The sequence below is a fragment of the Nicotiana attenuata genome, unplaced genomic scaffold, assembly GCF_001879085.1.
Source record: "Nicotiana attenuata strain UT unplaced genomic scaffold, NIATTr2, whole genome shotgun sequence".
In the NCBI taxonomy this organism is placed as follows: Eukaryota; Viridiplantae; Streptophyta; class Magnoliopsida; order Solanales; family Solanaceae; genus Nicotiana; species Nicotiana attenuata.
Genome location: NW_017672120.1, coordinates 85,658 through 100,354, shown reverse-complemented (window position 1 = coordinate 100,354; position 14,697 = coordinate 85,658).

Genomic DNA, 14,697 nt, shown 5'->3' with positions numbered 1-14,697 from the left:
AGCTCTTGTTGGGCATGTACTCATATATTAACATTTTTTCATCTCCATGAATACAACATCCTATAACTCGAACTAGATTTGTGTGCTGAACTTTGGCAATTAGTATAAGCTCATTCTTGAATTGCACAAGCCCTTGACCTGATGTCCTTGAAAAACTTTTGACTGGAACCTCTTTCCCATCTGGAAATTTTCCCTGTCATAGATTTTTTTAAAGGAAATTCAGTTATGCAGTGATGGTACTAAGCTTGTTTTTCGGGCACATATCATGGTTTAAATAGGAGGTCCAAAACCACCCTCTCCGAGCTTGTTTTCACTCGAGAAGTTGTTTGTGGCTGCCAATATATTTATCCAAAGCTATATATCTTCAAATTATGTACTTCCCTTCCATCTTCTCCTCTCAAATTTGTGTTGTTGAAGCTGTCTGTATATACTCTTCCTCCTTTTCTTTCTCATCTGTACAAGAGAAGTTTGTAGATACATGATCCACATATTTGATAAACAACATACTAGTTACTAAATCACTTTTTAGAGATTTACCTTGTAGTTTGCGTCTTCTCATTATAATGTAGAAGATAAAACTAGATATAGTAATGGGATAACAACTGCTACAACAATCTATTGATTATCATGATTCAAGGAGACTTGATTTAGGAGTGTTGATTAGTATGATTTCAGGATATTTGATTACATTTAGGAGATCTGATTTTATTCTGATTTGATTTGGTTTGATTTGATAACTGGATTGATTTTATAGATTTATTTTATTTCCTCAATTAGTATTAGGAGCTTTGTATAAATTTTATTTCTCATGGGATGTAAAAATACACATAAATATAAGAAGCCTTTTAATCTCTCAAAATGTACATGGTATCAGAGCCATTGCCGTCTTTTTTTGGTGAGTTATCTTCGTCGCAGCACTAAGGTTCCTTTTTTATCAAAGAGGTCAAGTTTTCTCTCTCTTGTTGGTTGTCCGCAACACAAACTCCTTCTGATTTCCTTCTTATTGGGCTGAATTATGGAAACATTCAACACTACTAAAAAATCTGGGTTTGCCTCCAAGCATATCCAGAGAACTTCTCTAGGAACCTTGTCATACGCTTTCTCAAGGTCAATAAACACCATGTGCAGATCCTTCTTCCTCTCTTTGTATAGTTCCACCAACCTCCCAACAAGGTGTATAGCTTCTGTATTTGAACGACCCGGCATGAAACCAAACTTGTTGTCGGATATAGACACTGTCATCCGCACCCTCGCTCCAACCACCCTCTCCCACACTTTCACGGTATGACTAAGTAATTTGATACCCCTATAGTTGTTACAACTATGGATATCACCTTTGTTCTAATACAGTGGAACCACTGTACTCCACCTCCACTCATCTGGCATCCTCTTTGCCTTAAAAAAAACATTAAACAACCCAGTCAACTACTCCAAACCTTTTCTCCCCACACACTTCCAAAATTCCACCGGAATCTCGTCTGGCCCGGTTGATCAGCCCCTACTCATCTTACGCATAGCTCCCACGACCTCCTCAACCTTGATGCGCTTGCAGCACTCAAACTCACGGTGACTCTCGGAATGCTCCAATTCGCCTAGCACAATATCCCGATCCCCTTCCTCATTCAGAAGTTTATGAAAGTAAGTCTGCCATCTCCTTTTAATCTGGGCATCTTCCATCAATACTCTACCATCTTCGTCCTTGATGCATATCACTTGGTCCAAATCTCGAGCCTTCCTCTTTCTTATCTTGGCCAATCGGAATAATTTCTTCTCCCTGCCTTTTTCCCCCAGTTCCTCGTACATATGACCATAAGCCGTAGTCTTAGCCTCTGTCACCACCAGCTTAGCTTCCTTCCTAGCGACTTTATACCTCTCCATGCATGATCGCCTCTCCTCCTCACCTATGCTCCTCACTAACTTCAGGTACGCCGCCTTCTTTGCTTCCACTTTACCTTGAACCACTTCATTCCACCACCAGTCTCCTTTGTGCACCCTAGAGATGCCCGTCGAGACCCCTAACACCTCTCTCGCAGCCTCCCTTATACAGTCTGCTGTCGCTGACCACATAGTGCTCGCGTCAGCACTGCTTCTCCAAGCTCCCATAGCCGACAATCGCCCCTCCAACTCTTGGGCTTTATCCTTAGTTAAGCCTTCCCACCTAATTCTCGGTCTTCCTCGAGCAGACCTTTTCCTCCTCCTTAATATAATACCAACGTCCATCACCAAAAGCTTATGCTGCGTTGCGAGTATCTCACTCGGGATCACCTTGCAATCCTTGCACAACCCTCTGTCACCCCTCTTGAGGAGGAAATAGTCAATCTGAGTCTTTGCCACCGCATTTTGAAAAGTAACCAAATGCTCCTCCCTTTTTGAAAGCTAGAGTTCACATTAACAACCCAAAAGCCTTAGCGAAGTCCAACATCGAGGTACCTCCTCCGTTCCTTTCCCCAAAACCGAAGCCTTCGTGCACTTCGCCATAACCACCTGCGGTCGACCCAATATGACCATTGAAATCCCCTCCTATGAATAGCTTCTCAGCAGGCGGAACCAGGCACACAATCTAATCTTACCCCTCCCAGAAGCGCCGTTTAACCTCCTCATCTAGGCCCACATGCAGCGCATAGGCGCTAACGCCGTTTAGGGTGCACTCTCCAACCACCAACTTAATAATCATCAATCTATCATTCATTCGTCTAACCTCAACCACAGACTCTCTAAGTTCCCTATCCACCAAGATACCCACTCCATTCTTACCTCTCTAGACTCCTGAGTACCAAAGTTTATACCCGTCCGTATCCTTCGCCCTCGACCCTACCCACCTTGTCTCTTGGACACACACTATATTAACCCTCCTCTTCTAGAGGATCTTCACCAACTCAATAGACTTACCCGTCAATATACCTATGTTCCATGACGCAATTCTCAACCTATAGACGCCCTTGTTCTCTTTACCTTCTTTGCCTCCCGACCCACGCCCTAACCCATGCCCTAACCCCTGCCCTATACCCACCCCACCCCCCGCTCCCCCCGAGGACATAACCTCACTCGACCATCCCAGACCACATCCACTATTCCTACGATAGACTTAGGGGAATCACTAACACACACAAGGCAACAGACCGAACTAGAAAAAGACAACTTACAACTACAGGCACACTAATACAGTAAATAAACTAATACGAACTAAGATAGCAGCAATTTAACTAACACAACAAAGGAAAATAGGAAAACGGGAGGTACCAACTCCCACGAGTAGAACCTGGGAATTGTCCTGGTATATACGACGATGTTGCGGCCACCTAACACGTTCTTGTCCAACTCCCACTGCCCTTGTTGGCACTCGCCTCGGTTATTCTTTAATGTTTGCACAAACACGTCCCGTTCGCCGCTAATTAACCGTAGGCCTAACCTGAAATACACACAAAATAGCACGAAGTCAAACAAAGGAGGGAGGGGTTGTTACCGCTACCACTGGTGAGGCCCCACCCGTAGCAAATGAGCACCAAATAGGATGAAATAAAGCCTTAAGTTGATTTAAAAACAATCAATAATGAATAAAAAGGCCAGTTTATGATAAAATTAGTAAAATAAGATCTTCACTAAGTTCTTCATAAATTGCGACAGAAAAAAGCAGAAACCAAAGTATGGATTTTTGATATACAATTTTCGTTTTAACAGAGATTGCAGAAATACGTTGAATCTAATAGAAATTACCTTCAAGTATGTAAAAAATTACCTTCAAATGTAGCAAATCGAATAGACAAAGATTTTTTGCGGTTGAAAAGTTAAGGCGAAGATCGAAAATGGATACAAATTATAAAACTTAATCACGATGTAGAAAGGTACTCTATGATTTAAGTATTTATGCTATTGTGTCGTAGAACAAAAAGAAGTAAAAAGAAAAAAGATGTCCTTGGTTGCTAAAAGTTTTATAAAAATTGAAAGATGATTTTGCAATTAAAAATAAAAGAATAACGCCAAATTAATTGATTATTTAATAATTTAAGGAAATTATGATTTCAAAAATACTAAAACGAAAGCCAAATTAATTTATTATTGTTGGCTTGCCTGACAGCGGTGTCCGGTGAGATCACGACCTTAATGGATTTTGGATCGTGACAAGATGGTATCAGAGTACTAGGTTCACTTAGGTCTTACGCGTCATGAGCAAGTATAGTAGAGTCTTCCGGATCGATACGGAGACGTCTGTACTTATATTCGAAAGGCTACAAGGCTGTTAGGAGCGTTTCCTTCTTGATTCGTCATCGTGCGATTTGATTCTTTTGAGGCTTATGCCATTGTTTCTTCCCTACTCGATCTTATGTGTCGTGCATCGCTTGTTATTAATCGGGAATTGGGGAATTGTAAAGGTACTACAGATGTGGTGTAGGATGTTTCTCCCTGCGTATTTCATTGGGCTATTGTCGTCGCCTTGCGGAAGGGCGTTTTGTCATTTCAGCTCAGTATCAGTACTACCTAATTTGAGATTTGGCATTGATTGTTATGAGGATTCGTGCATTGCTATCGCATAGTGTTGGTGTAATGGTAGGATGCTTGTCTATGCGTCGAAGCAGTAAATGACTTGGAAGGAGGTTAACCCAGTGCATGATTCAGAGATTCAATATTTATTTCCGCTGGAGAAAAGGCAATCGGACTATGAATGTTCACGTTTGGGTTGATGGAGTAACGAGACTTGGTATTTTCGAGCATGGTGGTTTCATCTATGACATGGTATCGTCATCCTTGTTGAATGCGTTAAGGTTCGCCCGTGTTATGGTGTTCATCAATTTGCCTTTGGGGAAGAGTAGTGTGAGATGGTGACGGAGGAGCGATTGTCAGAGATAGTGGAGTGTAGCAATTTCAGAATTAAAATGGGTATTTCTAATGTTGACGGCTCAAGGAAAATGATCTTCGGAGTGGTTTAAAGTTGGTAGCGATCTATCAGTTCAAGTGCTACAGAGATGGACTTTCACTTAAGGCAACAGTTGGGCAGCGAAGAATGAGGAAGGATATGTGAGGGGTGTCTCATGCTGGATAAACTTCTAGAAGGCCAAGTGTGAGAAACATGAGTTGACTAGTTGCTTAAAGGAGTGAGTTTGACCGAAGTGGGAGAGTGGCAGAGTAGCATATGGGTTCTGTGGTAGGATAACTACACGCCTTAGGAAAAGTTTAGAGTGATTCGGGATTCATGCTGGACAGTGACTAGGTCTACAGACTTAATTTGGAATATTGGCTATTATACGGAGGGAGATGGGATATGACAGAAAGGAGTGCTTGATATGAAGAAGGATACAACATGACGTTGGAATTTGAATGTATTGTCGCACCTTTAGTTGATGTCCATGATGTGTGGACGGACTTGTACAGCTGGTGAATGAGCACGGGCTCAGGAAGAGTTACTGATTTTGTAGTAATTGTACCCAGTGCAGCGACGTTGGAAGATGTCGGCATATAATTTTCACAGGTGGGTTATCTCATGTGGGCAAGTTAGCGGTCGCGTGGTTGACGAAGCTTCTATGAAGAATTTGACTAGCTATCCGGTAAGAGGTTGAATATGTAAATATGTCTAGTGATTTAGAGTGTTCATTAAAGTCTAACAAAAGGATTTCGAGGAATTTGGTGGGTTGATTGTGCAAGATCATGTCAATGGGGGATAAGGAATCTTGGTGTGTTCCAGAGTTATGCAATGGTAGCTTTAAGCTAAGTGGGAGAGTCTCATCGCCTATGATTGGATTGTATCATTATCTACATGTTAGGTTTCTGGTTAACGGCATACTGATGGGTTACTACGACTAAGGAAAGAGAACATCAGTGATAATTTGAGCAAAGGATTTGAGGAATGTGTGCTATTACTGGCCTTATCGATTGACGTTCAGGCTTTGGGAAGACTCAAGATTTATGCTTCGTGTAAAGGTGAGTTACAAGGAAGGTGATTCAGTCGGGTGCTTCTTTGAGAGGGTGTTCATGTGCCAGCAGAGCCTTGGAGTTAATTATATTCGGGACCAAACCAGAGTGGGTGACTCTCCACAACGGTCCTAGTAGATTCAAAAGTTAAAGTGTGGTGCCTGCGAAATTCGAGGCTGTAGTATGGTTAGGTATCGAGCTTTTGCAGCGGATTGTGAAAAGGGGGCTTGGAGTATTCTATGTTATCTTCGGTCTGCGGTGTAGCATAAGTGGAATGGAAGAAAATAACTTCTGATTCATGGAGAAATTATTAGAATAGGGGTACCAGTTGAAGACGCGAATATGCACACAAGGAGGATATGAGATGGTTTGTGGGTTTTTAGACAATGTGGTGTCGTGAGAGGGGGTCACTCAAAATGAGTGCGGATTGAGTTCGTTATATTTTAAATGGAGCCAGTGTTATTTCTAAGGAAAGTCTAGAGTAAATAAGAAGAAGTTGGTTCAGTTAGCAATAGTTGAATCGGCATGGTGGTGACAATGTGTTACACCCCGTAAGTTTAACAACCTTGATACCGAAATTTGAAAAATATGATTCTATATAATTATTAATATTACTACTTTTAGATATGTTTTAAATTATTCACATAATATGAGAAAGTTTATGAGATTTTCTTTATTGTAAATATATAAATTATTTTTTCATAAGAAATAAAAGAAGATTATCTTTTTACCATTTTGAGAATAAAGCGTATGAAAATTTATACTCTTTATATGAGATTAGAGAAATTAGAAGTTGAGAAAATATATGTATATTTTTTACATGGATATTTTAATGAAATAATAGTATATGTATTTATTTTATATGGTACCACATGACCATGATAGTAAAGTGTAAAAAGTATGTTTATGGTGAGCAGTATTTTAAGTAATTTGAGATAATTGTTAATTATGTAGATAATTGATTAATTGTGGGAAAAAATATAATTAAGTGGATAAATATCCTTTTTGGGGGTGCCAATTGGCATCAATCTAAGCCAAAATGGCACTAATAGGCTTGATGAGTCATAAGTCATGAAATGCATTGTTTACAAGTACAAATTCTTTGATTGAAAAACTAGGCTAAGCCATTTTGGTCTCTTTACTGATAAGTAACGCGAGGTTTTATAAGAATCTTCATCAATTCATAAAAATAGAAATAGAAACGTTATCGAAGAGTTTCTTATCCAAATCACATAAGAAACGTCATTTTGGGGATAGAAAGGTTTCGGCCAAGATTTTCTTTGAGCAACGTGATTGCGTTGACATTTTCATATGACTTGTTCCATGTTTCGTCGCAATTAACATGTGTTAGAGGAATTGTCAAGAGAATCAACTCAGGTATGTTAAGGCTATCCCTTCTTTCTTTTTAGCATGATTTATACGATACAAACAAATCGAGCAAAATGCACACCTTCCATAAATGACTCTATTCATAGAAGTATTAGAGGTGCCTATGTTCTTGAATTCCCATATGTCTTATTATTCTATCGTCTGTTCATGGGTCTCAGAAAATACGTAAGTTGATAAAGTTTATTTCATTATATTAATCAGAGGTATAATAGTCTTATGATGTTCCCAGAGATTTTATTGACGTACTTCTCATGCATTGCATTTATTTATACATGTACATTTACCCATGACCAGACGGTGTTATATATGCGTATCTATGTATATATATATGTATATGGGATATGAAAAAGATAACGGCGTTATATACGTACCACCACCCGATCAGCTGGTATACGTTGATGATTTTGCCCATAATGGCCGAGATGATATGATGGGATGCCGTTAGAGGCCTGATGATGTTATGAAACACCTATGCACGACATAACATTCATACGCATATGCATGACACTATAATTATTGCATGATTTACAGAGTTACCCATACTTACAGGTTGAGTCATTTACTCTATATTTCTTTAATATCTGTTATGTACTTATTTATGCCTTACATACTCGGTACATTATTCGTATTGACGTCCCTTTTACCTGGGGACGCTGTATTTCATGCCCGTAGGTTCCGATAGACAGGTCGAGAGTCCTCCGAGTAGGCCATCAGATCACCGGAAGGTGTTGGTGCGCTCCATTTGCTCCGGAGTTGCTTGTTTGGTCAGTATGATTTAGATGTGTATTGATTGGTATGGCGGGGTCCTGCCCCGACCTTTGTGATAAGTATGTACTCTTAGAGGCTTATAGACAGATGTCATGTATGCGAATGCTTGTATGGCCTTGCCGGCCTATGCTTTGAGGTTACAAATGATCATGTTGGCCTTATAGGCTCGTATGTCACATGTATAAGTTTTTATGTCAGGTTGGGTTGTTCCATATTGAGTATTCCCTCATGTTTATTCTGGCTAGCCCATGACGGCCCGTTTGGCCCATTTGCCAACGAAAGTATAATAAGAAAGATATGTTATGTTGGTGCTCGGTTGAGTAAGGTACCGGGTGCTCGTTACGGCCCGTAAGTTTTGGTCGTGACAAAAGTGGTATCAGAGCAGTTCTGTCCTAGGGGTTCTGCAAGTCGTGTCTAGTAGAGTTTTATTAACGGGTGTGTCGTGCACGACACTTATAATTAGGAGGCTACATGGCATTTAGGACTGTCACTCTTTCTTCTTACTCTAGATCGTGTGGTAGAGCTCATTTATAAGAATTCAAACTCCTAGTTTTATTTTATCTGTAATATGACGATACCTCCAATCGGTAAGAGATTGAATGCGGATATGCAAGAGTTGAGTCAGAGGAACTCGATTTTTCATGATGCTTATGATGAGAAAATGTAAGGTCTTCAGTAGATCATGTGTGTACTAAGACGTGTAAGCCCCTTGATAAGGAGCCTTAAGACAAGGATATCTATCCACCCCTATGGTGAAAGGCAATGAGATATTTAGAAGATAGTACAAGTCTAACAAGTAAAAGAAGCGAGGTGAAGAAGGGTACGAGGTGCCCAGTTAATAAAGACTATCATTATTTACCATTCAGGACGGGAGATATAAGCATTTTGAGTTACCTTCAACGGTAGCAGAGGTATGTACTAATGGCCACACCCATCTCATTTATGTCCTATGGAAGTTAACAAAAGTAGCATAACAGAAGAACAAATATCAAGATCTGGATGGGGTTAGAGTTACCCAGAAATGGGGGATGGAATACTTGCGTCAATTGACATTTACGAAGGATAGTGCAAATATGCTAATAGATCTCCTTGTGAGGCACGCATATGGTGCACTCTAAAATAGTACGACTAGATATGAGTACTACAAAGATAGGAACCGGAAGCCTTGAAAGGGGTAAACATTTACTTACTATGGCTCCCGACCTTGTAGAGAGAGAATGTTTGGCAACTCGAAGAGCCAATGGATGGAGTAAGGGGAGCTAAGAGCAAAGGAATCTCTTGTTCGTGTTTTCAGGATAAAGTGATAGACATAAATGTTAGTGGGAAATTAGAAGAGAGTTAATGAAGCACTATGATTGAGATGTGATACATGGATGACAACGGTGGAAAAAAATGTAATAACAGTGTTACATAGTCGATAATCAAGGGAAGGAAAGATGAGAGGGGCCAAGCCTAGAGACAACAAAAGAGTATAGGCCATAAGGTTGTATCCTCATTTCGAGAAATAAGTTTTTGACTCCAATGCAACTGCCAGAAGGAAAAGTTAGACCCCAAAGTAATAGAAATCAGTATGGGGTGGTGAACAAGTTAAGTTACACATGAATTAGGGACTGAGTAATTTGATAATGATCGGCATCATGAGAATTTCATATTGGATGTTTAACACACCTACCATGCCTCCTTCTTTGCAATCGCGCTCACTACCCATGCAATTGTGGTTAACAAATGTTCCAATATCATTTTCTTCATTGCAACCGCGGCCAAGAAGCCCCGCGATTGCGACGTACAAATTGTATTTTCCTCTTCACAGACACCCTTCGATATAATAGCCATAGCATTTTTGTAAGAAATTCTAAACGAAAAATGGTTTGATTTTATGAAAACTAAAGTCAAAAGGATACAACTTTCAATTTTGGATCATCCCCGAATTTCTTTTAAATTGCATGATATAAGCTCCCAAAGTCAGATAACTGACATCAAAAATTCCTGAGGTGATCGCGACCCTACCTTCCGTGATTGCGATTCACAAGGCCAGAAATGTATGTTATCATACGCGATCGAAACCAAGCCTCCGCGGTCGTAATTCACAACCACGTGATCAGTTTATAGCAACTTAAAATTGCCCAAAAGTGGTCCGAAACTACCCCAAAACTCACCCGAGATCCGAAGAACCCCGTCCAATTAATCTAAGAGGTTTATATACCTTATATAAACTTTTCCAAAGGCTCGGAACACAAATCACAACAACAAAACCTAGAATTAAAGATCAAACTCAATTTGTTAAACCCTCTTAACTTTCAAACCTTCATGCTTCGCCGAATGCCCCCCCCCCCAAATAACACTTAGACATTGCGGATCACGACCAAGATTCACACACAAGCTCCAATAAACTAAATGAACCTATCTAAGGTTCCGTAACACCATTCGGTGTCCAATAATACAAAAGTCCACTCTAAGTCAAACTTAGCATATTCAAAAACCTTCAAAATGCGAACCTCCGACAATAAGCGTTGAATCGCTCCCGGACCACCCGATACTCAACCTGAATAAACGCCCAAGTCCGGAATCACCTTAAAAATCTATATGAACCTTTAAATCTAGGTTCCGAGACCATTTATCCGAAAGTCAAACCTTGGTTAAATCTTCCAACTTAAAACTTCCGAATTGAGAATTATTATCTCAAATCAACTCTGAACTTCTTGAAAATCAAAACCAAATACACATGCAAGTCATAATGCATAAAGTTTAGCTACACAAGGTCTTAAATTGCCGAACAAAGTATTAAAGATCAAAATGACTGGTCAGGTCATTATATTCTCCCCCACTTAAACATAGGTTCGTCCTCGAACATGTCAAAAATCATTCCAATGCTGCCAAATTCACTGAATAACTTATCATACACATATCCATGGGAGATCCCACGTCACCTCAATCCATATGATCCCATCGACACAATCCTGACTGAAAATTCCACCTTCAACCTCAGCTTGAAATCCTTAAAATCAAATTCAAATTTCGGAGCTCCCTCGAGATCCGATTCTTACACACACCCACACACGTGTTGTATCATCGCATAAATATACACCCAAGATGATTCCACATGATGCAACACATAACTAATAGGCCATAGCAATAACTTCAAAATCATCAAAAAAATTATGAGATAGTTTTAAAACTGTAGTTTTTCTGAAAAATCCTTTCAAAGTAACAAGTGTGAAATACAACTCTATGCCCACATATCAATGTGTGTAAAAAAGTCATGAATGATGTGACACCATACAACATGAGGAAAATGCATCTCTATGCATGTATGTCATATATGTATGCCAATGCCATATATCTCATAGATTAATCATATACCCACACTCTTAGAGTAATCAACCTCACTGCATCTCACTCAACCACTCCGTACTGTATATGGCCCATACGGCCCTTGGAAATCTATCTCAAAACATATACAACACTGACTATAAGTCACCCAGTACCGAGGATAAAGGGTAATCCAACCTTGTGGAGAAATCAATCTTCAGGTATCAACTACTTCGGACAAAGCCATGCCTAGGGAAATCCATCCCTCAATAATAATAATTGCTCAACGACCCGGTACCGTATATGGCCCTTGCGGCCCAGGGAAATCCACCTCGGAACATAATCAACAATGACTATACGTCACTCGGTACCGAGGAAATAGAGAAATCCATAATTGTGGAGAAATACATCTTCATATATCAATATGTTTACCGTGAAAATGGTAATTACAACTAGAGTTGATTTTGTGGTTCCAAAAATAGTGATCTATTTGTATGCTAGTTTTTTAGGTGATAGATGTTACGTAAGAGATTAGAAAATAGGATAAGAGCTTGAAAACAAGGTGATAACCAAACAAATAGGCTGATAAGTGGGGCCTCGAGGTCGAGCCATATACCCTGCCCTGGGCAGTCGATGGGAGGATTGACAACTATAATAGATGCAATGACGGCTCTTTATAGCTGATGATAAGCAATAAATGAAGAACAATAAATGTAAGTAATAGATGAAGCAATAAGAACAAGACAATATGTTAAGTTAGAGAGCAGGGAGAATGTTCTTGTGTATTTAGTATTGAATATCACGTCCTTAAAAAATGACAAGGATCCCCTTTATATATGAGGGGGAATCCCAACACAGTACAAATGCATTAGTTACAAAGATATGGGGCTGGTACAACCATTTAATGCCTTGATTCGTTTTTAGACTAGTCCACTAGGCTTTGTCAGCTCTATTTATGCGCCTTCGGAACTTCACCCTGATCCACCGAGACCACTAATTTACATTGCCTCGGGGCTGGTCGTTACTTGCACTACCCCAACGTCGATCACTGCGAACCCTCAAAGTCGATCACCGAAACCCCTCGAGATGCCTTGATGATCGTAAAATCGAACCGTCGATTTCTACCGTATACAGATAGTGCCCGCGTTTCCTAGAACAAAGTGATAGGAAACGGTTTTGAACTCCTACTCCTTAAGAGTTATCATCATGATGTCAGCCTATCAGAGCATTAAATGCCATAACTCAAAAGCTGCACAAGGGTCGCCGTCAACACGACTATCGAGAAGCCCACGAACAACTATTGGTTCGTCCTTTCCGTTGCCAATATGGCTCCTATAAATATCTCAATCGTTTGATAATTCACACTTCTACAACATCTTCAAATTCTCATAACCAAGGCCATCCCCTTTCACATTCTTTCTTCTTCCATTCTTGATTCCTTACCCACTTTCTCAGAAAAGCCTTTTCACCACCATGGCTAGAACGTCTTAAACAGTGCCTCGAAGAGGATGCTGCCTCTTCTTCTCGAACGTCCAAAGGAAATCCCAATGTGACACCCACCGTTGAACAGTGTACGCCTACCGAGTTTAACACGGTGAAGTATTTTTCTGTCGATAAGCCCTCGTCTACACCGGGCCGATGCGAACACGTGCCCCGGTATATAAGCATCGTGACCGATATATGAGAGTGAAGGAAGACTGTCAACAGAGGGAGGCAATGCTTGTTCAGCTCCCCCATTCTAACAAGAGCATAACAGACCACAAGGCTGGCTTCCTTTATGTATATACATACCCATTCACTTTCGGTCCCGTCGATTCTTCGAACCCTTCTTCCGCGGCAATAGATCTGGTTATTCTCGACTTCAGTGACAAGTACCGAGTGCCGCTCGGCCTAATCTATCTATCTTTCTGGAGGATAGTCTACATGCTCCATCACTTCTCCAACAGGGTCGTGGGTACGACCTTTACCCCTGACCATTTGATTAGATTGTACAGCCCTCGATTTTATCGAGGTTTAATTAAGCTTCACCCTTGGTCCAAGAAGCCGTTATTCTCGAGCATTGATGAGGACAAGGATCGAGGGTGGATGAGCAGGTTTGTCCGAGTGAGGACCTCGGACATCATTCCGGCCGAAAGGATGCCATTCCTGGAGGAGTGGAACATGCAGCATAAGTACCTCTCCTTCGAACATGCTTTATTGTCCTCATACCTTTTTTTCCGAAAAATGATCTTCCCTTTGCTTATGCAGCTACTGTTTTGTATCCTGAAGCGGTCCAGGATCTACTGGGATGGATTAGACAATTGGATGCTTCGTTCCCATTTCTCAGGCGGTCTTGGCCCGACCTAGCTAAAATGCTGGGTGGCCAAGAATCATGGTAAAACTCCTTCTTGCCACCTATAGCATATTTTTATATTTCTTCCCCATATCCTCCGTGCTAATAAATTTTGATCACTATGTTTGCGCAGGCCTTGGCAACGGAGTGCAGATGAGACCGCGTCCCTACGGTGAGGTGGAGGTTCTGGAGCCTGATAAGGGCAAGAAGAGGAAGAAATAGGCGCTGCTGATTCTCCTACAGCAAAGAAACCTAAATCACGCAGGTCTCGAGCTGCTGCCAGGACCTTGGCTTCAGCTTCCGGAGCAAGTCCCAGTATTAGGGATGAAGACGATGATAAGGATGAATACCGTTTGGTTCAACAGATGAGGTCGGCCGTGAATGTCCCGGAGGCGTCCCAACCGAAGGCCGTAGAATTGGGAACGGTCGATTCAGATCGATCCCGTGTGGTGGAGACCCTCGAGGAGGGTGCGAACGCAGTCCCTGAGCCTTTGGTCTAACGTGATGCAGTTCCTGCCGAGGAGACCGTTGCTGCTGGTTCTAAAAGGTCTGGGCCCGGAGCATTTCAGGGACAGGATTTGCCCCTTGGTGATATCGAAGCCCTGGGTGGTCTTAATTTGGGTCCTCGATTCTCACCCGGGGAATACAAGGACGCTAAGGACCCAAATGCTACCAACGTGGAGGGTCCTCTCGGAGGGGGAGGCGAGCTCGACAACTTCCTTGATGGCGTTGACGATGTCAGTGAGGACATTGATCTCGACGCTCCCAACACTATCGAGGAAGCGGAGAGGTTCCAGCAGAAGGTGATAACTTTTCATGTACAGTTTTCTAGTCTCAAGTACCTTTTTTTGTTTTTTCTGACTCTTCTATTTTGTTGTAGCCTAAGAAGATGTATGATCACGCCTTCTGATGAGTGGTGATTTTACCACTCATTCTAGCCTCTTTTCCTTAGCTTTTATGTCTTTTTAATTATAAAATGAGGTTGTTTATGGTGG